Source organism: Tursiops truncatus, chromosome 5 (assembly GCF_011762595.2).
Source record: "Tursiops truncatus isolate mTurTru1 chromosome 5, mTurTru1.mat.Y, whole genome shotgun sequence".
NCBI lineage: Eukaryota > Metazoa > Chordata > Mammalia > Artiodactyla > Delphinidae > Tursiops > Tursiops truncatus.
In genome coordinates this window covers 30,359,021-30,386,771 of record NC_047038.1, presented here as the reverse complement: position 1 = coordinate 30,386,771, position 27,751 = coordinate 30,359,021, and the positions used below count along the sequence as shown (strand labels likewise).

Here is a 27,751-nt window from a genome sequence, read left to right as displayed (position 1 = left end):
CCCTGGTGGTGCAGTGGTTGAGAGTCCGCCTGCCGATGCAGGGGACGCAGGTTCGTGCCCCGGTCCAGGAAGATCCCACATGCCGCGGAGCGGCTGGGCCCGTCAGCCATGGCCGCTGAGCCTGCGCGTCCGGAGCCTGTGCTCTGCAACGGGAAAGGCCACGACAGTGAGAGGCCAGCGTACCGCAGGAAAAAAAAAAAAAAATTTGATGGGTAGAGCCAGTACTTTTGAGAGTTGACTATGATCATCTCTTCCTGACTCCAGATCTCTCCCCAGCTCCATTTTCAGTGATGTCATGGTGGTACCTTGAAACTGGCCATGGTGGGAGTGTTTACATGACAGAAATAAGCAAGTCCTATAAATGAGGTCTTTCCTTTTCTTTTTCCAAAGAGCCAGTTGTTAAACATTTCCTAGCACACCACTGGAATTGATGTACTCAGAACTGAAACACACCCACAGGTACAAACGCACATCATTGTTATCAACAACAACAGCAAAATAGGCCTAGTAAGCATCAAACAGAGAGATTACTTTTTCAAAGGTTATAGCGTTTCTTCTTTTAAAAACTTTTCCATGGGAGTCTGTAGGCACACTCTGAACATTTGCTGCAAGTGAATCCTGACATTTTCTTAGCCTACAGCAGTAATTTCCAAACACTAAAATGCCATCAGAAACAACCAGAGGGCTTATCGAAACAAACTGCTGAGCGCCAACCCCTGAGCTTCTGATTTGGTAGCTTTGGGATGGGTCCTATAATTTACATTTTTAACAAGTTCCCAGGTGATGTTGATGCTATTGGCTTAAAAAAATATGGAGTGGTACAAAACAAAACGAAAGAATAAATACGAAGATTAGAATGGCACTGATAAATGTGGGTTAGACCAGTGCAAATTTAGTAAAACGCACATAATGAGACTAATATGTTTGGAAACTATATAGAAGGCCAGTTTAGGATGCTGGCTACCCAAAAAATACCCTTGTTCCCTGTTTCTAGGCCTCCTCACAGTAATTAAGGTTGCTAGCGTTTGCTCTTGCTAGATCTAAAGTGTTGTGAATTTGGCGTCAGGGTTTTCTCTTCACCAGAAAATCATTTTGCTTCATTGGGCCTCAGTTTCCTTACCAGTTAAAAGTGAGAATTTAATTCCATGTTCAAGTCTCTGTGTTAATCAACTTTAAAATGAAAAAGAATTCATCACAAGTTTCCTTACTTAATGAAGGATTGTCGTAAAATCATAATAATACACCAGGAAATAAGAAACCAGGATCTTAGACCCCAAAGACAGACAGACAGGGCCTACAGCAGAGCCAGCTTTCAGAAACAGTGGAGTTTGGGAACTGGGTGGTCCTTCAGAAACCAATGAAGTTTTTCCAACCCAGTTACCTTGCCACCATCTCATCAGTATGCTTGTGGGGTGCCCATTCTAGAGTCCCAATGTTACCATGTGTTTGCCACTCTCTGTCTCTACTTCTGTGTCTCTTACTTTCCCCTCCCACAGCTACATGGGCATAACTCTCTCCCTTCTGTGGCTTCTGCATTTCTATGTACCATACTCATTGTGTACCTCCTAGCTTTGGCCACCCTTTCCTACTTGCCATCTCTATAAGCATTGCATTCAAAGCTTAATAAAGGATGAATCTAGATCTATTTTGTTCATAGCTTTACACAATGCCTAGCATAGTAGTTGGCATATTGTAGATTCTCAATAAATATTGTTTGAATGAATGAGTGCCTCATTTAGGTTAACTCATAGACCGGCCCACTGCCTATCTATCTGTATTTGTAGCCAAGAAGGTTTCATGGTATAAACCTTGACCAGTTAACGTGTAAAAAATTTGAAAATCTGCTTTGCTCATCAGGAGTCTGTGGACTAGCCCTCAAAACATGAATATTCATCTATGGACGTTCACCTGTGGAAGTTCCTTACCCAGTTTGGATCCAGCAAAGGAAAGAAAAATTGGATTGGTTAAGGAGGGTTGGGGGATGGCCAGGGGTTAATATAATTACTCTTACCAACTGTCTAGGCTCACCTAAATGCTTCCGCCAATTAATCACTCCGTAGAACTCTGTGGGTCAAGTCTCAGAATTATCCCACTGGGGGAGCAAAGGAACTGGTGTATTTATGCACTTACTCCCATCAGTTATTGGTGGGACTGGGGGCTGGGAAAGGGGCCATTAATTCTCTGGAATATCCAGCCTGCCCACACTGCCACAGAAAACATTCAGGCTGTCAGAGTTTAGCCACAGTAGTTACTGTAATAGTAAGGCGGAGGTGAAATTGGCTAGCCACTGACAGTGGTCGTTACAGACTCTCTTCCACCTTACGGTCATGACTGAGAATTTCACTGCCCTCAGAATACTAGAATTCCATCAGTAAGCATAACTCTTTTTTGTTCCTTAATCCTCTGACCCTCAACACTTATATCCAGCAACAGTTCCATAATTCACAATGCACTTCCTCCAGAAATTGTAGTAGAAGTACAGCTACCAACCATCCATACCCCACTACTAAATCCAATAACAGGAAATAAAAGTCATTATAGCAATTGCCATTTGCTAATGCAATTTTCTGCTGACTTGCTCTCCACCCAGACTCGCTCCCAGCCCCCGACCCCGCCATCCACATACACCTACACTATGAGCTCATTGAGAAAAAGACCTCTTTGTTACTCATTCTTAAATCCCCTAAAAGCGTACCGGGCAGGTAGTTGGCACTCAAATGTTTCTTCAGTGAACTAACTAAACTGACGGTCTTCGTTTAGATCCATGGAATCACAAAGTCTAGCCTCAGAATCCTATGCATAGGATTCCGGCCATTTAGTTCCAGATCAGCATGTTCACTACGTGATGGGAACTGACTTCTTTGCCAGATTCAGGCATCATTTCTGATACTTGGGAACATTGCTACTCCTCCATCAAAGCTCTGTTGTATACTTTATGAATTAGGAACTTTGAAACTATAGGACTACCTTTACCACTTTTAGAGGAGAGGAAAAATACTAAAAAGACTTTTACTTCCTGAACACCCACTAGTAACACTACTAGTGCCCTTGGTAGAAGAGTAACACCTCTGTTACTAAAGGAACCAAGTACACTGTAGGGAAGAGAGATGGTTTTTGTTTTGTCTGTTATGTTTACAGGTCTGTATTTGTGTTTCCTCGGGTTCTCTCATTAAATCTTAAAGTCCCCAAGAGTTTATGACTTAATGTGTGTCTTCTGCTTCTTTTGTAATTCTTCACAGTAGCTGGCAGAGTGCTTGGCACATAAAGAATCGTCAACAAACCGTGGCTGATGGATAGAATCGCCCTGTACGTAGGTGGAACAGCCCTAAGCAAGCATTAATAGCTAGAATTTCTGGGGTCCTGACAGTAGTCAGTGTCTAACACCTAGAAAATAGGCTGCTCTGGCCACTTCGGTGCTCAGGAATGACTAAACATTTCATTTCTGCAGCCACTGAGTTTGGTTTTTTCTAGTCATCTGTGAAAGCAAGTGCTAAACATGTAATGACCTTAATCTTTCATTTTTATGACCCACTGGTATATAATCAACAGTAACTATAAGGTAGACCCAATGCTTAGTAATAGGTGACATAAGAGCCTTCATTCTGAAGGTAGCCACTAAGCTGTGGAAAATATAATTAAATTCTGTCCGCATAAGGGAAGTTTCAGTAGAGACTTTTGCACTCAAACTCCTGAAATACCAATCCCTTTGCTTTTCAGGCCTTCTTTTGGTGCCTCTGAGTAAAATCAAAAGCAAATGTGTGGAGTAAAATAAAAATTAGGAACTCTAATCCCGTAAGAAAACTCCTGCTCTGCGATTTGATAGGGTCAGGAGCTGGGAGGAAGGATTCAATTTTCAGCGGCTCTGTTCTGTCCCTGCAGCCTGCCATGTGTTCCAGCCCAGCCTTGATCGGCAGCCGTCGCTGTTTACTATGTGACAGACAGCTGTGCCCTACCGGCTCTAGGCCATCGTTGTCATTCCTCCACCTCGAGCACCAGCCGCTCATGTGTGACATGAGGCACTTCCGGAAACTGCCGCCCATCCTGAGCAGTGGTCTTTGGCAGGAAAGCGCAATGTCGGACCAGGGCTGATCATCAAAGGGTCTCCCAAGACACAGATAAAAAAGCAGACAGAAAAGGAAATTCCCTACTATATAAGACTACCAAGAAATAAAGCTTACAATATGCCCTCAAAAATCTACTACGAGTACTTTTTATCATATTTGGTTCTGGTTTCAGCTGTTACAGCTTTCCCTTCACCTGCTGGGCTCTTTTTGAAATAGAGATGCCAGGAAAGGGAAGCTCAGTGCAGCTCATGATTGAGAGCTGCCTGCACAAGCACGCGAATCACACCTGGGACTGAGGCTCTGCTGTGTCTAGCACGTGCCTGCCATCTGTAAAATGTTCAGCTCGGCCTTCTCACCACCACACTTTTATATATGTAATATTTTAAATGTTGTTTACAAAAATAATCTGAGGTGGTCTGAAATAAAGTATATGAATATGCGTGTGTTCGTGTATTACACATTCTTTATTGGCGTGAGTTATGTATGTTTATGTACCAACAGAATAAAGAATAAAAATTAGTGCAATAAAAAAGAATGTCTTCTTTCTATTGTATAGATACAGATTTTTTAAACACGGTATTCTAGTTTGCTTTCATTTTGTATTTTCTGTGTCTGGGAGACAATGATAAAAAATGAGGTGGAAAGGATTGTGGAACCCAATATAAAAAAATTCACCGTTTTCCTTAAAATGATTTATTTTATCATTTTGAATGATAAAGAGCCTGGCTGGCCATCTGTTAGACTGTAGAGGGAATGCCTGCTACAGGTGGGAACTGGACCTGTGACCTCCCCTGTTCCTCCCAAATTAGCCATTTTATCATCTTCATGTGCTAGGCAAATTCTTTTAAAATGTTTTTCCAAGAAAATTGTCAAGCTCGAAAGCACTGATTCATACAGATAATTGGTAATACTCTTGGTATCTTTTCTGTTCAAACAGGAAGAGAAGAGCAGGGAGGAACAATTCCATGGGACTTGAAAGGAGAGAAATCCATTCAAGAGGTGACTGAATCTGTTTCAGCCTCATATTTGCAATACCATCATTATATGGTTGAGTTGCAGTTTCCATTATAGGTCCTTTTTTCAGACCTTGTAATTCATGCCTAGCCTGGCATGAATGACTTTAAACAATATTTTAAAATATTCCTATGAAAGACAATGAAATTTATTTTACCAATTTGCTTTAGAGATGAGAAAACTAATAGAAAAACAAAAAACACAGAGTTTCTTTAAAATTTCAAGCAACTCTATGCTTGAAATTTATATACATATATATATTAAAATATATACATACTTTTTTTTTTTTTTTTTTTTGGCTGCCCCACAGGATCTTAGCTCCCCGACCAGGGATTGAGCCCTGGCCACGGCAGTGAAAGCACCGAGTCCAGACCACTGGACCACCAGGGAATTGCTGGGTCATATTTTCAACTGAGAAAGGAATACATAAATACAGCAATGGCCACTCAAAGAGAATGCAGAACATGCCCTACCATAAGGACCCCCAAAACATTTCTATGCTGGTAAAACCTGGTGAAAATAAAAATCTGGAGTAGCTTTAAAGAATGAAAGAAGTTTTGTTTTGTTTTTTAATGCAACTAACCCGCCAGAAAAGTGGCACAGAGGAGGATAATACTGTGCTGTTAACCCCAAACCTGGGGCAAAGCAAGTTCAGGGGAGAACTGTATGGACTGTTTATGACAGTCTTGAATTATTTTTAGCACCAGCTGGTAGGATCAGCTTCCTCACCCTATAAGGACGCTCCTTAGTACCTACTCATAGCACAGCACTTGGCCACTTACCCAGTTGAAACTAATCACAGTTGAGCACTGCCGCCATGTCAAACACTTTAAGATACATTTGTGTCATCCTGGAGAGTATGCACTTCCAGTACCAGAGAGTCAAATAATTGATATTATTTTTCCCATTACACAGATGAGGAATCTGAAGCTCAGAAAAATTACTGAATTTTCCCAAGCCATGCTGCTAGTATTGACTGCTCAGACTTTTTTTTTTTTTTTTTTGCGGTACCCGGGCCTCTCAGTGTTGTGGCCTTTCCCGTTGCGGAGCACAGGCTCCGGACGCGCAGGCTCAGTGGCCATGGCTGACGGGCCCAGCCGCTCCGCGGCATGTGGGATCTTCCCTGACCGGGGCACGAACCCGTGTCCCCTGTATCAGCAGGCGGACTCTCAACCACTGCGCCACCAGGGAAGCCCCTGACTGCTCAGACTTTGAAACTCCATTCGGCTGATTAGCGTTCATGCTCTTCCCACTACACCAGACTGGCTTTCAACCATTTCTCCCTGTTGAAGGGAGAGCTCTATATTCAATTTTTGTCACTAACGAGAGGAATGGATCTGCATTCCTTTGGAGTACATTGTTCTTAAATTAGAACATTTAATGGAGACTCCATTTTCTTCTTAAAAACAAAACTAAAATATATGAGTTTAGACATCATAATGTATCAAAATAGTTGTTCATTTGGTTATAAAAACATTTCTATTGGCAGAATGAATGTTTTGAGGTACAAAATAGCTGCTAATTTTAGAAATGCTTTTTAAGTAGTAGCCCTTAAAGTGAGAACTTTCCTGGTAAAGCTTCATTTGTTTTTTGTTTTTAATAAAAAGATGAATTGAATACACTGAAAATTAGATTACCAGCAAATCACAAATGGGATTCAAGATGACAACTACAGTGAGTAGCATAGTTTTTATCACTTGGGGCAGAGTAAAAAAGAGCACTGGGCAAGGAATCAGGATGATGTGGGATCTGATCTTGGCTTTCCACTGACCAACATAGTCAAATTGCTTAAGCTCAGTAAACCTGACGTTCTTATTCTGTAAAATGCACTAAGTAATATATCTAGCTCCACTCAGCTATAAATTTCTATGATATGTTCCACATATCCACTCTCCATGTAGAAGTTTTGGTTAGAGACCACCTTTGAACAGTATTATTTAAAAAAAAGAAAAAAGAATGATTTGAAGAATTCATCACTGACACTTTGATTACATCCACATGTTCCAATAATACTGCATTGTCTAGCTTAAACCAATGAATATTCTCTCTCATGTTTAATCTATCCAGAGCTATATATAAGCTAGAATGGAAACCACTTCAGAGATAACGAGAAGACTATCAAGTCTATCTGAGGAGCCCTGGCTCGCTGCTATCTCTCTCTCTTCATTTCCCACATACCCACTAGTTTAAAATATATTGGTTTTGGACTTCCCTGGTGGTGCAGTGGCTAAGAATCCGCCTCCCAATGCAGGGGACACGGGTTCGAGCCCTGATCTGGGAAGATCCGACATGCCGCAGAACAACCGAGTCCATGTGCCACAACTACTGAAGCCCACGCGCCTAGAGCCGGTGCTCCAAAACAAAGAGAAGCCACCACAATGAGAAGCCTACGCACCACAATGAAGAGTAGCCCCCGCTCGCCGCAACTAGAGAAAGCCCACGCAGCAATGAAGACCTAACGCAGCCAAAAATAAATATATAAATTTTAAAAATAAATAAAATAAAATATATTGGTTTTATAAGTGAAGGACATTCTTTAAAACACCTGGATTGTACTCTTCAAAAATAACAAGGTTGATGAAAATGAAATGTTGATGAAACTGTTGCAGATTAAAGGAGAGTAAAGAGACTTGACAATTAAACACAGTGTATGCTCCCTGATTGGATCTTAGACTAGGGAGAAAATAGCTATAAAGGATACTATTGAATTAACTGCTAAAATTCAAATATGGACTATAGATTAGATAGTAGTATAAAATCGATAATAAATTTCCTGAGTTTATGACTGCACTTAAATTATGCAAGAGAATTCTTTGTGCTTAGCAAAACACACTGAAGTATTTAAGGGTAGAGAGGCATGATATCTCTAACACACTCTCAAATGGTTCAGAGAAAAAAAATATAAATATATATTTTTACACATATATACATATATAGAGTGTATGTATCTATACATATAAAAACATATGTGTGGTTATATATGTATGTATGTATACGTAAGTAGAGAATATTATAAAAACAAATGGAACATATAAAAATATAAAACCATTATGAAAACTAATATAATGTTGTATGTCAATTATACCTCAATTTAAACAAGAAAAGAAAAAATTTAAAAGAAATAGGAAAAAATATAAACTATTGGTAAATCTGGGCAATAGGTATTTGACAGTTCCTCATACTATTCTTATAACTTTTTTGTAAGTCTGAAATTATTTTAAAACAAAGCTACCCCCTGCCAAAATTGGTTTAGAACAAGCATTTTATAAAACATGGTATTAACTACATTATCGGTAAAGACCTATTGTTTTATATACCCAATCAAGGTATCATCCCAACATATATCCTATCTTGTATAAATAATATTCTCCTGTATCTTAGATCTGCTCTTGCTCTCCACTCACTTTAGCCTTGACTCTGAGCACTTTATCTCCTAGTCTACCCATGTGGTAGCTACCATGTCCCTGTCCCCATGGCTACTACTGACTGGCTCATGGGTAAGCGTTTGACCCAGAATGGGCCAATCTAAGAATTAAATCTATGATTTTTGCACTGGGTCGCAAAGGAAACCTAAATTAGTTACTCTCTGGTGGTTGTCTCAGTCTGGATCCCCCTAAAAAAGATTCTGAAACAAGGAATTGGGTACAAGTAGTCTATCTGAGAGATGATCCCAGGAAGCATGGTAAGAGAGTGTGAAAGGGAAAGGAAGAAAGCAATAATAAAAGGTGTTGAGTCCTGCTGGGAACCCTCTAAGAGGCCTATAAAACAAAACTCAGAATTGTCCTCCCAAAGAATGAGGAAAGTAAGGTATTTATGCACCAATTCCCACCCCTCTTTGGCTGAAGATTACTCCTGGGCATATTAACCACCTGGCACTTCTGGTCTGCCCTACCTGCTGTCCCAGCGCGCTCCCCCAGCCGCTGTCCTCAGGCAGAATGATGCAGATGCTAGAGGTAGGAAGCCTGGGACAGATAGGGGAGCAATTCCCCAACTGTAGATGACCTCATAGATGGGCCAAGGACACACGGCCAGGACAGCAGCAGCGTCTGCTACAGTGGTTAATGGTGGAAAGTTTAGGAAGTTTTCAGTGGGCTGTGCTTCCTGCCATGTGGAGGAATCTGGTCTACAGGGAAAGACAGAGAAGCAGACTTTCAGAGAAAGAGACGGAGTTAGTGGCAGCAGTGGAAGCCCTGATTCCAGCTGGTTTTAAGGCCTAGGCCCCAGTTTTGTCTATTCAGCCCTGTCTAGGATTCAGTGAGGAATTCAAATCACGTTTATATCTCAACAAATTTGAGTTGGGTTTCTGTCACGTAGCCAGAAGAAGCCTGACTACTAACCTTATTACAATATTATCACCTACATCCCTATGATGAGATACAAATACTTTCACCCTAAAATCCCATCATATAAATATGACCAAAGTAGAGTAATAATCATGAAAATTTCAGCTCTAATCTCTGTATTTCCCTCCACAGTATGATATCGCTTTACTTATTTTTAAATTGATGCCATTTTTTAAATTTCCTCAAGTATTTTCTTTATCCACTGTGGCATATATCACTGTACAACCAAAACTCATCGGACTTAGTGAAACATTCTCCATCTATCTTGAGGATGATTTTGTGAAAAAAGTATTCAGTGATTTCTATTTCTAGAAAGGACTTTACATTTTTTTAAAGAAATGTGTTTGTTGGGTATAAATTTTACAGCAATTGAAAAAATGTCTGGTGGGAAAAAAAAAACTAAAAGGAAATGAAATACAGTATAGCTTAGAAAAACAACTCAAATAATTTAATTTGGAGAGCAGGAAATAAAACATATTTATTCTTGATCCTGAGAATATAGCAGTATTTTGATCATGAAACAAGGTGGATAATTTTAATATTCAGCTAAGTTGAAAAAAAAGAAAAACAAAATTAATATATATGCAATACACCCCCGCATACACTTTATAGACAATTCATTCAAAAACATTCCCCAGAACATATTTTTACATTTCTCATGAGATTTTGGAATTTATACTGCAAAAGTATATAGGGAATATATGTAAGTAAGTTAAGACATCATCAAACCAATGATACAGGAATGCAGATCATGGGATGACTCCATCCCCAGTTTTTCCCTACTCCACACTGCTTGTTTAACTATGAAAAATCTGGTGTTCAGGCTCATTTTTGCTTTCTAGAGTAATATTTCAAATCATTATATAGGATATTTTAGTATAAGATATACCTTAAAAGTAATGCTTATCGATCCTTACAGTCTAAACAAGGAGCCATTTCATGCGATTTTCACAGACCAGTCATCCCTTTTCCTTCTTTAATTTTCATCATATCTATCTCATTATGGCTGTGTTTACACAGACAGGAAGTTAAGAGCTTGTTTAATTTTGAAAATAAGAAATAATCTTGGGCTTCCCTGGTGGCGCGTGGTTGGGAATCCGCCTGCTAATGCAGGGGGCACAGGTTCGAGCCCTGGTCCGGGAGGACCCCACGTGCCGCGGAGCGGCTGAGCCCACGCGCTACAACTGCTGAACCTGTGCTCTAGAGCTCACAAGCCACGACTGCTGAGGCCCATGCTCCTGGAGCCCATGCTCTGCAGCAGGAGAGGCCACCGCAGTGAGGAGCCCACGCACTGCAACGAAGAGTAGCTCCCGCTCACCATAACCAGAGAAAGCCCGCGCACAGCAATGAAGACCCAACGCAGCCAAAGATAAATAAATAAAATAAATACATTTTAAAAAAAAGAAATAATCTTATTAGATTATTCATATCAAAGTAATTATCTGAGTAATCGGATGGATGACTCAAAATCAGGATGTTATCCTGAATTATCTGGATAGCTCTCAACTTTCTAAGTTATTCTGTTGGAATAGAAATAACCTGAATATTATTTGTACTGTATTGTTCTTGGAATATGATGAATAATAAAAAGTAATGTCTACTTCTTACTTTATAAATAGCCAATGCAAACATAGTATTTATTTCTATTTTCCATTTCTTGGTGCAAGATACCTAGATGTCTCTTTTGCAAAACAGTATAGTGGGGTATTAAACATGGGAGTTCTAGAATTACCACTACTTAGCCTCTACGCGCCTCAGTATTCACATCAGTAAAACTGGGATATTAGTAATACCTGATTGATAAAGTTGTAGTAAGGATTAAATGAGATAAATCTAGTAAAACACTTAGAAAGTAATTGAATATAGGTTGGATAAACAACAAGGTCCTACTGTATAGCACAGGGAACTATATTCAATATCCTGTGATAAACCTTAATGGAAAAGAATACGGAAAATATATATATATACATATAACTGAGTCACTTTGCTATACAGCAGAAATTAACACAACATTGTAAATCAACTATACTTCAATAATTTTTTTTTAAAAGAAAGTAATTGAAAGCACGTGTCTCACAGAGAAATTGGTATATACACCCATGTTCATAGCAACATTGTTCACAATAACCAAAAAGTAGAAGCAATCCAAATGTCCATCAACGGTGGAATGGATAAACAAAATATGATATATATATGCAGTGGTATATTATTCAGTCTTAAAAAGGAAGGAGAGGGACTTGCCTGGCAATCCAGTGGTTAAGACTTCACGCTTCCACCACTGCAGGGAGCACAGGTTCGATCCCTGGTCAGGGAACTAAGATCATGGACGCCCACGGCATGGCAAAAAAAAAAAAAAGGAAGGAGATTCTGATACATGCTACAACACAGATGAACCTTGAGGACATTCTGCTAAATGAAATAACCCAGTTCCAAAAAAACAAATACTGTCTGATTTCACTTACATGAGATGTCAAGAGTAGTCAGACTCAGAGAAACAAAGCAGAATGGTGGTTGCCAGGGGCTGGGGGGAGGGGGAAGTGGGTAGCTGTTTTTTAATGGGTATAGAGTTTCAGTTTTGCAAGATGAAAAAGTTCTGGGGATTGGCTGCACAACAACATACATGTACTTAGCACTATTGAACTGTACACTTTAAAATGTTTAAGATGGTAAATTTTGTTATGTGTATTTTACCACAATTCTTTAATGGAAAGAAATGGAAAAGAAAAATTTTTTAATAAAAAATTTTATTTTACCTTTAAAAAAAACACTTGGAAAGTGCATGGTATAGAGAGTTTCAATAGAAAAGGGCTATTATCTTTGTTTTTCTCTTTCTTTTTAAAATTTTCTGATTGAGAACCAGGCTCATTTTTATGTTCTGTGATCCCAAATGGTTATTTAATCAATATAGGAACAATTCTCTGGGGTCAAATGGAAACAAGCAATTGACTTTCTTCTAGGGTTGTTCAGGGGACCCTGGGTGGGGATAAGCCCTGTGAGGAAGGAAGTGCCTGGAATGAGATATCCAAGCAAGTATCAGGAGCACAAGTGGTGAGCTCTCTGTGGGGTGGCACTAAAAAGCTGGCAGCCAACCAGTTAGCTGTTTATGTAAATGAAGGAGAGCTTCATTTACAGGATGAAGGATACTACAGATCCTGGTTTACAGGATACTACAGATCCTGGTCCTTGCTCCAGCAGAGGGTCACTGTAAACTCTCTACAGGCCATAAATGGAGACTAAGAGGTGGTCCATTCACGCCCAAGGAGAATAAATATTATCCATCAGACCTATGGCATTCGAACCTCCCATCAACTACTCTGACGGCAGGGGAACTGAGGGATGCTGATATAATATGACACAAAGTCGAAAGAGCACCATAAAGTAATCTAATCAGTGAGTAAGGGGCTATAAATTCCAAATACCTTGGAGTAAGCTTAACAAGAAATATGCAGTGCTGACATAAAGAAAAATACAAAATTTTACTGGGGAATATAAAAGTAGTGGTAAATGAATGGAGTAAAATAACTTGTTCTCAGACAAGATGAATTAATGTTGTTAAATTTCAAATCTCCTAAATTTCATTTATAAATTTAATGTAATTAGATTTCAATTTCCAATTCCAGAATTAGGCAGCAAAAGAGTCAAGAATGGATTTACAACTCTCAGGCAAAAATAACTAGACAATGTACTTCCGGCCTGATACTAGACAGATAGGTTAATGAAACAGATTCTACATTCTGTGATACATCTGAGAATTTAGAATTAGTGAAGCACTTTTGTAATCAATACAGAAAGAGTAGATTTTTAATGAATGGCAGCTTAAAAAATTTGTTAACTGTGGAAAAATACAGTTAGATTCTTTACCTAACACCGTATACTAACATATATTTGTATATTTCCATATAGTTTGAATCATATATTGTGAAAATGAAATCAATGTCTTACTTATTTAATTAAAAAAGCAAAAAAGATTTTAAAAAAACAATTCAAGTGACCAATATAACTTTGAAAAAGTGTTCAAACTCATTACAATTTAGAACATGAAAATTAAAATAATGAGATATGAGTGTAGCCCATAAAATTGGAATTTAGAAAATGATTGCACAAGTGCCAATGAGAGTTCAAGAAAAGGGGCACATCCATTAACTACAGGTGAGAATGTAAATTGGTATAATCTTTCAAGGAGCAATTTGGCAACATTCTTCCAAAGTGTTAAAAAAAAAAATGTTCAGACCTTTTTCACCCAGCTTCCACCTCCAGAAACATGGTAAGAAATAATGAGGACTTCAATATCTAGAAATATCATGAACTATGTAACCTGAAAACATGAAATAAGTTTCTGCTACAACGCACCCAGAAATGTTGGATTAAAAATAAACTTATTTTTTAAATACTGGGGGAAACACAAAATGAATTTGTTTATGAGTGAAAACCTTGGCAGCCCCAGAGGGGCTTATTAGTATCAACAATCAAGAGATTTTTTTTCAAATGAAGGAAATATATTCAAATAATCTAAAATTCAAGTCATAAAAGAGAGGTAGGGAAAAGACTTATTCCCAAACCTTTCTTCAAACCACTCCCCAGAGGCAAATATGTACTTGTACAGTCTTATGTATATTGTGCAAATATGCATTTGTAGACTTATTTTAAATCCATATAGCAGCACACCATACACTGTTCTGCACCTGGTTCTTTTCACTTCAGATAAGATTTTCTCATTCCAACATATAAAAAGGTTTCTCAGGGCTTCCCTGGTGGCGCAGTGGTTGAGAGTCCACCTGCCGATGCAAGGGACACGGGTTCGTGCCCCGGTCCGGGAAGATCCCACATGCCACAGAGCGGCTGAGCCCGTGAGCCATGGCCACTGAGCCTGCGCGTCCGGAGCCTGTGCTCCGCAACAGGAGAGGCCGCAACAGTGAGAGACCCGCGTACCACAAAAAAAAAAAAAAAAAAAAAAGCTTTCTCATTCTTTTTTTACCAATACACAGTACTACATTCAACAGTTAAACTATAATTATTTAACCAATCTCCTATGCACAGGCAATTACATTATTGCCAGTCTTTTTTTTTTACATTGATAACAAAATGTTACTTTATTTATACATATTATTTTTTAAATACAAATATCATGTTTAATTCATTTTTTTTACATCTTTATTGGAGTATAATTGCTCGACAATGGTGTGTTAGTTTCTGCTTTATAACAAAGTGAATCAGTTATACATATACATATGTTCCCATATCTCCTCCCTCTTGCATCTCCCTCCCTCCCACCCTCCCTATCCCACCCCTCTAGGTGGTCACAAAGCACCAAGCTGATCTCCCTGTGCTATGTGGCTACTTCCTACTAGCTATCTATTTTATGTTTGGTAGTGTATATATGTCCATGCCACTCTCTCACTTTGTCACAGCTTACCCTTCCCCCTCCCTATATCCTCAAGTCCATTCTCTAGTAGGTCTGTGTCTTTATTCCCATCCTGCCCCTAGGTTCTTCATGACCTTTTTTTTCTTTCTTAGATACCGTATATATGTGTTAGCATACAGTATTTGTTTTTCTCTTTCTGACTTACTTCACTCTGTATGACAGACTCTAGGTCCATCCACCTCACTACAAATAACTCAATTTCATTGCTTTTTATGGCTGAGTAATATTCCATTGTATATATGTGCCACATCTTCTTTATCCATTCATCTGTCGATGGGCATTTAGGTTGCTTCCATGTCCTGACTATTGTAAATAGAGCTGCAGTGAACATTTTGGTACATGACTCTTTTTGAATTATGGTTTTCTCAGAGTATATGCCCAGTAGTGGGATTGCTGGGTCGTATGGTAGTTCTATTTGTAGTTTTTTAAGGAACTTCCATACTGTTCTCCATAGTGGCTGTATCATTTTACATTCTCACCAACAGTGCATGAGGGTTCCCTTTTCTCCACACCCTCTCCAGCATTTATTTTTTCTAGATTTTTTGATGATGGCCATTCTGACCGGTGTGAGATGATATCTCATTGTAGTGTTGATTTGCATTTCTCTAATGATTAATGATGTTGAGCATTCTTTCAATGACTAATATTTGTTGGCAATATGTATATCTTCTTTGGAGAAATGTCTATTTAGGTCTTCTGCCCATTTTTGGATTGGGTTGTTTGTTTGTTTGACATTGAGCTTCATGAGCTGCTTGTAAATTTTGGAGATTAATCCTTTGTCAGTTGCTTCATTTGCAAATATTTTCTCCCATTCTGAGGGTTGTCTTTTGGCCTTGTTTATGGTCTCCTTTGCTGTGCAAAAGCTTTGAAGTTTCATTAGGTCCCATTTGTTTATTTTTGTTTTTATTTCCATTTCTCTAGGAGGTGGGTCAAAAAGGATCTTGCTGTGATATATGTCATAGAATGTTCTGCCTATGTTTTCCTCTAAGAGTTTGACAGTGTCTGGCCTTACATTTAGGTCTTTAATCCATTTTGAGTTTATTTTTGTGTATGGTGTTAGGGAGTGTTCTAATTTCATACTTTTACATGTAGCTGTCCAGTTTTCCCAGCACCACTTATTGAAGAGGCTGTCTTTTCTCCACTGTATATTCTTGCCTCCTTTATCAAAGATAATGTGACTATATGTGCGTGGGTTTATCTCTGGGCTTTCTATCCTGTTCCATTGATCTTTATTTCTGTTTTTGTGCCAGTACCATACTGTCTTGATTACTGTAGCTTTGTAGTATAGTCTGAAGTCACAGAGCCTGATTCCTCCAGCTCCATTTTTCATTCTCAAGATTGCTTTGGCTATTTGGGGTCTTTTGTGTTTCCATACAAATTGTGAAATTTTTTGTTCTAGTTCTGTGAAAAATGCCAGTGGTAGTTTGATAGTGATTGCATTGAATCCATAGATTGCTTTGGGTAGTAGAGTCATTTTCACAATGTTGATTCTTCCAATCCAAGAACATGTATATCTCTCCATCTATTTTATTGCCAGTCTTTAACAGCAACAAATAAAGCTTTTTTTTTTTTGGCTGGGCCACACAGCTTGTGGGATCTTAGTTCCCTGACCAGGGAACTAAGGCCCTCTGCAATGAAAGCACGGAGTCCTAACTACTGGACCGCCAGGAAACTCCTGACAACAAATAAGGCTTTAATGAATAACATTGAACATAGGTCATTTTGCACTTACACAAGTTTATCTGTAGGAAAAATTCCGAGAAGTGGAATTACCACCTGGAAGGATACAGCAGTTAAATACATATTATCAATGTATCCTTCTTTGATGTTGCAGCAGTCCATACACTTACCATCTATGTGGGAGACTACATGGTTCCCCAAACTCATGTCAACATAGTGTTTTATGAAATTTGTTGCTATCTGCACCATTAAGAATGGAAAAGCAGTGTCAGTGATGCTTTAATTTGAATTTTTCTTTTTATGAGTGAGGTTGAGTACCGTCTAGGTTTAAGAGCCAATTATATTTTGTTTTTCATGATCTGATCATATCATTTACTCACTTTTCTATTGTGTTTTTTGTTATTTTTTTATTGATTTGGTGGAGACTTTATATCAAGGAAATTAGCCCTTTGCTTATGATTTGAAGTAGTTTTTCAATTTTCATTTGTTTTCTGACACTTTTAACAACTTTCTTGAGATATGATTGACTTACAATAAACTGCTTATATTTATAAAGTGTACACCTTGAAAAGTTTCAAACAGCTCTATTGAGGTACAGTTGACATGCAATAAACTGTACATATTTAAAGTATACAGTTTGATAAATTTTTACTTATTTATACACTCTTGAAATTATCACCACAATCAAGATAATTATTTGTAATCCCTCTCTCTTGTTCCTCTCAGCCTCCCACTCCATCCCTCAGACAACAACAGATCTGCTCTCTGCCCCTGTTGATTTGCATTTTCCATAGTTTTATGTAAATGGAAACATCCAGTACATACTCTTCTTTGTCTGGCTTCTTTCACTCTGCATAATTATTATGAGATTCATGCATGTTAATTTTTTATTGCTGAGTAGTATTCCACAATCATCCCAAATGATTTCCAAATGGTTTCAGAAAGATATATATAGAGAGAGAAAGAATATGAAAAAGTAAATGAAGAAAAACGTAAACAATTCATGAAATTGGGTAAAGAATAAATGGGAACTCATTGAACTATTTCTTTAAAAAGAAAAAGGCTTTACTCAGATCAAATTCACATACTGTATAACTTACCCTTTTAAAGTGTACAATTCAACTTTTTTTAGTGTATTCACAGGTTCTGGGGATTAGGATACGGGCAGATTTGGGAGGGCCATCATTTTGCATAGCACCATGTCTATTCATTGCCCATTTTAAAATTGTCATTTGTCTTTTTATTATTGAGTTGTTCTTTATATATTCGGAATACAAATCTCTTATCAGATATATGTTTTGCACATATTTTCTACCATTCCATGGGTTGTCTTTTCACTTTCTTGATGGTGTCCTTTGAAGCATACAAGTTTTAAATTTTAATAAAGTACAATTTATCTACTTTTTTTTTTGTCATTTGTGTGTTGTTTAACCCAGGGCCATGAAAATTTATTCCTATGTTTTCTTCTACAAGTTTTATCATTTAAGCTGTTACATTTCAGTATTCCATTTTTAGTTACCATTTATTTATGGTGAGAGACAGAGGTCCAATTTTATTCTTTTCCATGTGGATATCTAGTTGCCTTAACAGCTTTTGTTGGAAATAATATTCTTTTCCCATTGAATGGTCTTTGTAACCTTGGCAAAAGGTAAGGGTTTATTTCCAGACCCTCAATTCTATTCCACTGATGTGTAAGTCTACCCTTATGCCAGTACCATACCATCTTGATTACTGTAGCTTCACAGTAAGTTTTGAAATCAAGAAACGTGAGTCCTCCAGCATCATTCTTCTTTTAAAGTTTGTTTTGGCTATTCAGGCTCCCTTGCATTTCCATATGAATTTCAAGATCAGCCTGTCAGTTTTTGCCAAAAAACAGCTAGGATTCTCATTTGATTTAGAATTCTCTTAACTCTGTATGAATTTAAGAACAATTTGGGAATAATGACATCTTAAAAATATTGTCTTCCAACCCATGAACATGGGACGTGTTTCTATTTATTTAAATCTTCTGTCTTTCAATAATGTTTAGTAGTTTTCAGTGTACATGACTTGCACTTCTTCTGTTAAAAGTATACCCAGGGCTTCCGTGGTGGCGCAGTGGTTAAGAATCCACCTGCCAATGCAGGGGACACGGGTTCCAGCCCTGGTCCAGGAAGATCCCACATGCCGCGGAGCAGCTAAGCCCGTGTGCCACAACTACTGAGCCTGCTCTCTAGAGCCTGCAAGCCACAACTACTGGAGCCTTCGCACTGCAACGAAGAGCAGCCCCTGCCCGCCGCAACTAGAGAAAGCCCGGGCACAGCAAAGAAGACCCAAGGCAGCCAAAAACAAATAAATTAATTTTTTAAAAAAAGAAATCAACTCCTTTAAAAAAATAAGTATACCCAAGTATTTTATTCTTTTTCATGCTATCATAAATGGATTGTTTCCTTAGTATCATTTTCAGAATATTTATTTCTAGGATATAGAAATATAATTGATTTTTCTATATTGATTTTATATCCTGAAAACTTCCTCAAATTAATTATTTAGTAGTTTAATTATAATTAAACACATATTTATATACTTATATATTTATACACTTAGATTTAATTAAAGATGTTCCTTGTCTCTTCCAACTTCTGGTGATGGCCAGCATTCCTTGGCATTCCTTGATGGGTAGTCAAATCACGCTAGTCTCTGCCTCCATCTTCACGTTGCTTTTTCTTCTGTGTCTATCATCTCCTCTGTGTCTCTCTTATAGGATTAGGTTCTATATGGTTGGATTTAGGCTCTATATGGTTAATCCAGGATGGATTTAGGTTATTGGATTTAGGTTCTATATGGTTAATCCAGGATGATCTCCTCATCGCAACATCTTTAATTAAACCTACAAAGACACTTTTTCCAAATAAAATAGCAGTCATAGAGTCTGAGGATTAAAAATAAACGTATCTTTTGTAAGGCCACCATTTAGCCCACTACAGATATCAACTGAGAATGTAGAGTAGGCAGTGTTATATGAGATTTGGACTTCTCATTTTATAGATGTTTTTAAAGCAGTGGAACTGAATGGTGCAACTTAGAAAGTACAGAAAAAATCTAAGGACCAAACCTTGGGGCCCTACATAGCTTAGCAGTCAGGAAAAGGATAAGAGTCCAGCAAAGAAAAAGGGAAACACATGCTCTGTGAGGACAGAAAGTTGTCTGTTTTGTTCCTTAATTGTTTGCCATTATCTTAGGTCCTGGTATTTAGAAAACACTCCAAAAGAAAAGAACAAAAACAAAACTCCAAACATTCCATATGATTGCTTTCGATTAGGTGGCCATTAAAGTAAGGAAAAAACAAAAACATGCCAGTGTGGCATTGCAGAATTCCAGCGAAAAAGGTATTTTCAAGAAGAGATGCTTCCTCTTCCAGCTGTGGAGCCGCATGTGGAGGAGCTCTTGTCTATGCCAGCAGCCATGCTGCCCAAGGGTCCGCTGCAGTCTGTGCAGGTCTCGGGAAGCAGGAAGGTGACCACAGCCCTGGCACAGCACAAAGAGCTAACTGTTTCACCAAGGTGAACAGTGGCCCCTGGAGATGACTGAGCTGCTTGCTCTGCAATGTATGCTCCTGGAACCTGTCCTGTTCCTGTGGAGAGCGCGGCTCCCCTGCGTGGACATCCGTGCTTGTGTGAAGGGTGGCCCACATTTCTGCAACCTGCTAGCCCATCTCCAAAGCTCTGGTGGCCAGTTACCAGAAATACATGGATGGGGCTTCGGGAAGGAAATCAAAAACACCCTCATCTAGCAGGACCAGACCCTCCCTGCTAGCAGCTGCCCCTATCACTGAAAAGCCAAAGAGTTCAGAGGCCCTGGTGCATGCAGCAGCCACCAGAAGCCTTACAGAGAAGCCAGCCACAAGGAACAGGGCTCACCTTTATATTAAACAATGGTTGTGGGATTTTAAGTTTTAAAAGAAAGGGGTGGGGGCCCCTTCCAGGTTAAGATGATGTGAACACAGACATCTATTTTTTTTCCCTCCCCAAACCCCGTGTGAAAGTATAATAAATGAGTTTTGTTCTAAACCTACAAGTGTGGGGAAAGCGGTAGAGGAAACGACAGCGACAACATTTTGAAAGGTGGAAAGCGGATGGATGTGTGATAACTGATTTAGCACCCCCAAGAAACTCAGATCCCAAGCTGGCAGCAAGGAGAGTTCAAAATCAACAAAATTTGCACCACAGCCTCAAAACGATCAGAAATTGGCAATGCTAGAAAAATGTGAAGCACAGTGTGAAGAAGAGTTCCTAAATAAGGGGGTGTAGGCAAAAGCCGTTTGAGAAACAGTAAAAATCCCAGGTCCCTTTGCTCCAACCTAGGAAAAACAGAGGAGGGATGCCAGGAGACCATATGGCCAGTGAATTGCTGAATGCAGACACCTCTAGCCTTCTTCCCCAGTACAACTCCCAACATGCTGGCAGCCAGACATTTACCCTCCAGAAAAGAAACTGAGGCTCCTTTCCACAGACGCTGATCTGCCTAAAAGCAAGACCTAAAGGCACTGACCTCAGAGTTTCCCCTATAAATGGCCCACCCAGATTCCGATTCAGTGAAGCTCAGAGTTGAAAAGTCCTTCCCACAGGCTCAGGGTGTGAATCAGTTTTTTAGTCTCACGCTTTCTTGATCATGAGCAGAGAGCCAAGGGATTACAAGCCCAAAGAAGAAAGGCTCTGCCACAGAAACTGGAAACCAAAATAAGTAAAGAGAAAAAAAAGGCAACTGTGGAGGAGGGAAAAACTAGATCCAACATGACTGGCTATGAATGGATAATTGTGGAAGCGGAATAATAGTAGGTAGGGATTCATTGTATCATTGTATCACTGTAGATATTAAAATTTTATGTAATATGAAGTTTTAGAAGGGATGGTAGGAAAGGTTTGGATTTCTCAGCAATACTGGAAACAAAAAGACAATAGAGCAATGCCTTCAAAATTTCTAATAATTGAAAAAATTTCCAGACAAATTCTATAACTAGACAACCTAAATCAAGTGCAAAGGAAGCACCCGAGTAGATGGACTGGCCCTAATGAATCAATGACGGTCCACTCACTCTACTAGGAAGTAAGACGAAGTATTCGGGTGCACATACAGGTTGGTTGGTATATTTGGTAATGGAAATAAGAGCCAGTTCTCTTCTGATTGCTTTACTTTGAGGAGCACATAGTCTAGTGGGACATATGGATACATAAAGAGATAGTGTTTATATGTACTAAAATAAAATGGCTGAGTTCTGTTATAGAGCCATGCATAGTCTTATGGGACCCCAGCCTTTTGGCTCAGGAAAGGCTTTAAGGGGTATGTAATGCCTGAGATGAGTCTTAAGGAATGAATAGTGGTTACCCAGAGAAGAAGGAAGGGAAAAGCATTCGAAGCAGAAAGACTGCCATTAACAAAGGGACAAAGGAATAAAATATCTTGGTGTGTATGGAATATAGCACAGAACCAAGCACAGAAAGTGTGCAGTAAATACTCACTGGCATCAATTAAATCACTTGGTATTTCCATGGACTTGGCATATCTAGGGTTACTAGAGGCTAGAAATGAAGCCAGAAAGTATACTGCAACTGTCTGTTACTCAAGTGTTAATCATTTTGAGACAGCAGAGTCAAGAAACAAGGTGCTGAAAACCGTATTCTGGAAGAGGTATTAAGGAGCTGGAAAATAGGAAACAACCGAGATGCTAAGGCTTCATCTACTGCTGGACTGCAGCACTTATTTTTAGGAGTTTTCTGACTGATTCACAGTTCAAAGATTATTTTTGAACTGATTGAATTTAGCCTTGGCTGATACTGCATTTGTTAAATTCAGCAATCTTTATCTTTACCTATGCTTTTGCTAGTTCATTCTACAAAAATTTTTAAGTACCCACTTGTATAGACACTTTATATAAAACAGTTCTTGGGGCTTTTGTAGTCTGGATGGAAAGGCATATGCTAGAGAAATTATGCATGATTAAATATACAGATGGTATTTTTATATGGCACAAGGTTCCTGCCATATGACACAACTAGAATGTTCAAATATTTCAATACCAATAAGGTCGGCCTCAATCTTAAAAATATTACTGCAATGTTGGTGGGAATGTAAATTGATATAGCCACTATGGAGAACAGTATGGAGGGTCCTTAAAAAACTACAAATAGAACTACCATATGACCCAGCAATCCCACTACTGGGCCTATATGCTGAGAGAACCATAATTCAAAAAGAGTCATGGACCAAAATGTTCACTGCAGCTCTATTTACAATAGCCAGGATATGGAAGCAACCTAAGTGTCCATCAACAGATAAATGGATAAAGAAGATGTGGCACACATATACAATGGAATATTACTCAGCCATAAAAAGAAATGAAATTGAGTTATTTGTAGTGAGGTGGATGGACCTAGAGACTGTCATACAGAGTGAAGTAAGTCAGAAAGAGAAAAACAAATACAGTATGCTAGCACATATATATGGAATCTTAAAAAAAAATGTTTATGAAGAACCTAGGGGCAGGATGGGAATAAAGACACAGACCTACTAGAGAATGGACTTGAGGACACAGGGAGGGGGAAGGGTAAGCTGGGACGAAGTGAGAGAGTGGCATGGACTTATATACACTACCAAATGTAAAATAGATAGCTCGTGGGAAGCAGCCACATAGCACAGGGAGGTCAGCTCAGTGCTTTGTGACCACCTAGAGGGGTGGGATAGGGAGGGTGGGAGGGAGAGAGACTCAAGAGGGAAGAGATATGGGGATATATGTCTATGTATAGCTGATTCACTTTGTTATGAAGCAGAAACTAACACACTATTGTAAAGGAATTATACTCCAATAAAGACGTTAAAAAAAATACTAAGTACAATGGTAATTTTTAGTGCATATTACAAACAAGTGCCAGGAAAAAAAACAAAACAAATTTGGTCTTTATATGTGTTCATTATAATGAAAATACTAACCACTACTTACTATTCATGTGAAATTATAAATTTTTATTCAAGATGAGTCCAAGCCTATTGGATAGACTTTGAATACTAGTAAAATGACAGAACATACTACAGGGAAAGAGTAAGAACATATAGACTCATTTTCTTTTAAGTTTGAAAAAAGGAGTCTTTGATTCAAATGGAGCTTCTGTGTGGTGAATTAATGGGTCGTCATAACCAAATGATTGTAAGTCACAATTTAACTGAAAACCAGAAGGATAAAAATAGCAAAGACTAAACATATAATATCCTTCTTTCTTCATCTTTGCTTCTGGAAGGTGTGTCTTTCCTGAACTATGAATCATTGCCTCAGACCTTGCAAATTTGTTCCATGAGAGGGAAGTACCAGAGAGCATTAATACTCTCATTGTGGGTGTCCCTGCTCAGGAGCGAAACGGTGCACAGTCTGCAGTTTGGATAACTCTCCTTCCCCATAGGTTGCATAAAATGGAAACTAATGTTAAAAGAAAAATAGTCCAAGTAGTTTCAGCCTTACCTTTCTATAACAGCTGTAGTGACTGTATTAACAGAAGGAAGATCTTATTGCCTCCTAGCCTTCTTTAACCAGTCTGGGTTATTGTCATAAGCAGCCACATCACAGAACTTCCAACAGCCCAATCCTAAAAGGTAAATGAAAGTGTGATTCATTAAACGTACAGTTTACGCTTGATATTTTGGCAACCGTTGCTACTCTATAAGCCTAGAAATAAAATGAATAGGGCTTGAATTTTGAACCAGAATCAAAATTGAGGTTTTCTTTCTTTCAAGACTTAGCTTGCTTGTTACAGAATTTTACCAAATTTCCAGATGAATAACCGTTATATTAACAAAAAGCAATTTCAATATTGTTAAAAGTATAGCATTGTTGGGCTTCCCTGGTGGCGCAGTGGTTGAGAATCTGCCTGCCAATGCAGGGGACACGGGTTCGAATCCTGGTCTGGGAAGATCCCACATGCCGCAGAGCAACTAGGCCCGTGAGCCACAACTACTGAGCCTGCGTGTCTGGAGCCTGTGCCCCGCAACAGGAGAGGCCGCGACAGTGAAAGGCCCGCGCACCGCGATGAAGAGTGTCCCCCGCTCGCCGCAACTAGAGAAAGCCCTCGCACAGAAACGAAGACCCAACACAGCCAAAAATAAAAATAAATAAAAATTTTTTTAAAAAGTATAGCATTGTCTAGAGTCTGTGCATGTACTTTATTTCTGATATTTTTGCATTCCCTATAATTTCTATTTTTAATATATTCCTTTTGGTTATTCTATTAAAAAATAAAAATTAGGATTGACTTTTTAGCTTTTCTCCCAAGACATTTTTCTTTCTGTATATGAAACAAAAATTGCAAATGACAACGTCTTCAAAATTATATAGAAATAAGTTATGTACCATTTATTCTCTTATTTGTCTTCCCAATAATAGTTGCTTAAACAATTATGATAACGAATTTGTGGGTGAAATTATTATTAGTTTGTATTTCTTTAAGCTTTCCTGGCTCATTCAGTGTACAACAGCAACACCTACTGGACATTTTTGTACTTCTCAGATAAGAATCATCTCACTACCATTCAAAGTATGAAATTGGCTAAGGAATGCGATTTATACCGGTATTACTGATGATTATAGTTCTTAACACTGCTCTGATCAGCAAACCTGTGAATTTACAGAGTTCACCTAACATAAAGAATGATAATCATCCTCACAATTATTGAGTATTTAAAGGTGAGAGAAGTATTTAAAAATGTGTGAAGATACACATATAGTCAGTCTGTGCTTCAAATTTAGTATGTCATATTAATTATTTTCTAAAACTGATCTATAAGGGAAGCAGAGCCAATGCCTGAATTGTTGGTAATAAAAATTCTCAGAGTTAAGCCACTCGTTCTCACTCACATTCCTGTACATCTGTGGAAAGATTCTTAATAGAGCTAATTGATGCCGTTGTGATAAAATCAATGCACAAAAGCAAAATAACGTACGCTATCCGAGGAGATGATTTGTAAGTGCAGTTAACAAGGGGGAAAAGCTATGCTAATAACAACATTCTCATTTTCTCTTGCCACAGTAAAGTTGGATTTGTCAGAATTCAATTAAAATCAGCGGGGGAGAGAGGATTTTACACATTCATGGAGAAACATATATAGCTGCCGTCCAAATGCAATAATACAGTATTTAATATAGCTCTGATACTCTCACCACTTTTCTCCCCAGAATAACTGAACCTCACTAACTCTGCACACAGCTCCCCCGCTAGATTGGATCAGAGACCCAGAAAGACCTAGTTATGTAGAAGAAAAAACTCATCCTTGGCTCCATGTTTTGGGGGTTCATCCCGCTTGTTCTTAGGATCAGGCACGCGGGAAAGATTCGGGACTTAGATTCTGGTGTAGGGTGGGAGGGAGCAAAATGGAGTCATTTGCAAAAGGTAAAAAAGGACAGAGGCACTCCTAGAGAGCTCGGTCATGTAATCACTCATTTAATTAATCAGACATTACTCAGTGAATTTCTATATCCGCAGAGCACTGATCTGGGGACTGGGGACTGTATAGCAGGGGTCGGCAAGCTACTGCCAGCCTGGGGCCCGTTTTTCCACAGCCTGTGAGCTAGGGATGAATTTTGCATTTTCAAAGGTTGTCGAAAAAAGAAAAGAATATGTGTATGGGGAAAAACTCGGGTATTTCCTCCTATGAGTCTCCTTTACTCTCACACTACTCCTGCATTCACAACAATTCTGACATTAGATGTGAGGGTGTTTCCCCCACCAAGAAATCCTGTGACACCAGCGGGGTGTCCTACGATTCAACTCAATTTTGACACTGCCTACCTGGAGATAGCATCTGATCCCACAGGTTAAGCGCTCAGTCCCATAAGACCGTTCCCCTTTTCAGATGCCAATCACAAGTGGTAGGGCCCCAAGTTAACCACAACTTCTGTCCAAGTTGGCTACAAATCAGAGGTTCTCACAATCCCTTCCTTGGGTATAATTACTTTGCTAGAATGGATCACAAAACTCAGCGAAACACTTTAGGTTACCAGTTTATTAAAGAATATGTCAAGGAATACAGCGAAAGATCCAGATAAAGAGTTCAGGGCGGGGTCTGGGAGGGTCCCGAGCTCAGGAGCTTCTGTCTCCTTGCAGTTGGGGTGTGTCACCCTCCCAGTATGTTCACCAACGTGAACATTGGTGAACAGGACATGTTCACCAGCCTAAAAGCAATCTTAACCCCATACCATTGGGATTTTATGGACGTTTCCTCACCTAGGCATGATCAATTATTAACTCTGTTTCCAGCCCCTCTCCTCTCTCTGGAGAAGCGAGTGGGGGGTTGAAAATTCTAAGCTTCTTATCATGGCTTGGTATTTTTGGGGACCTGCCCCCATCCAGGAACCATCCAGGAGCCCACCTAGAATCACCTCATTAGAACAAAAGACATTTCCATCACCAGGAAGTTACATGGGTTTCAGGAGCCCTATGTCAGCAACTGGGGTCAAAGACCAAATATTAGTACAAAAGATGCCTGCAGTGCTCTTATCACTTGGGAAACTACAAGAGTTTTAGTTTCATTATGCCGGGAACTAGGGGCAGAGACCAATATACATATTTTTACTATTATTTAACAATATGTGACAGAGATATATGTTGCCTGCAAAGCCTAAAATACTGACTTTCTGACCTTTTACAGAAAAAGTTTGCTAATGCCTGATATATAGAGAGATTTAACCCTCATGAAGTTCGAGTCTAGAAAGGAAATTAAAACAACAATAATAACAAACACAATAACATAACAATAACATGATTTTTTGATCTTTTACTATCTTTTGAGCATCGAGTTAGGTGTACTACGTCATTATCTCATTTAATCTTCATCAACGAACCTATAAGGTAGTTATGATTATTGTTAACTTACCAATGAAGAACCCAAGACTAAAAAAGGTTAATATCAAAGACCACATAAATGACCAGAACTGGCATTAAAATCTAGGCTGTCTGACCCAGAGCCCATAGCCACTCAGTTCAGGTACACAAATAGAATGACAAAAGGTAAAAAGCGATAGGTATCTCAAGAAGCAGAACACAACACGCTGTGGGAACACAGATGTGGCAGCTAACACTCCCGGAGGGTATGTTCAGGGAAGATTTCAGGGACAAGGCAGCTTTTAAAGGTCCTGAAAGATGGGAAGGATTGTAACGCTGTGGTGAAGGACAGGGAGCCACGGGACAGCCTAGAGGCATTGGTGTGTG

At 38.9% G+C, this 27,751-nt stretch overlaps 1 long non-coding RNA gene across 2 annotated transcripts in view; it reads right to left on the bottom strand.

The window, feature by feature from the left end:
- LOC109548743 (uncharacterized) overlaps positions 1–27,751 on the bottom strand; it is a 92,950-nt gene that overhangs the window by 35,833 nt on the left and 29,366 nt on the right. For both annotated transcript variants that reach the window (XR_012331909.1, XR_012331910.1), the window contains exons 2-3: positions 24,013–24,136; positions 11,663–11,735 (exon numbers count right to left, since the gene is read on the bottom strand). This is a non-coding gene — a long non-coding RNA (uncharacterized lncRNA). The remainder of the gene's footprint in view (positions 1–11,662; positions 11,736–24,012; positions 24,137–27,751) is intronic.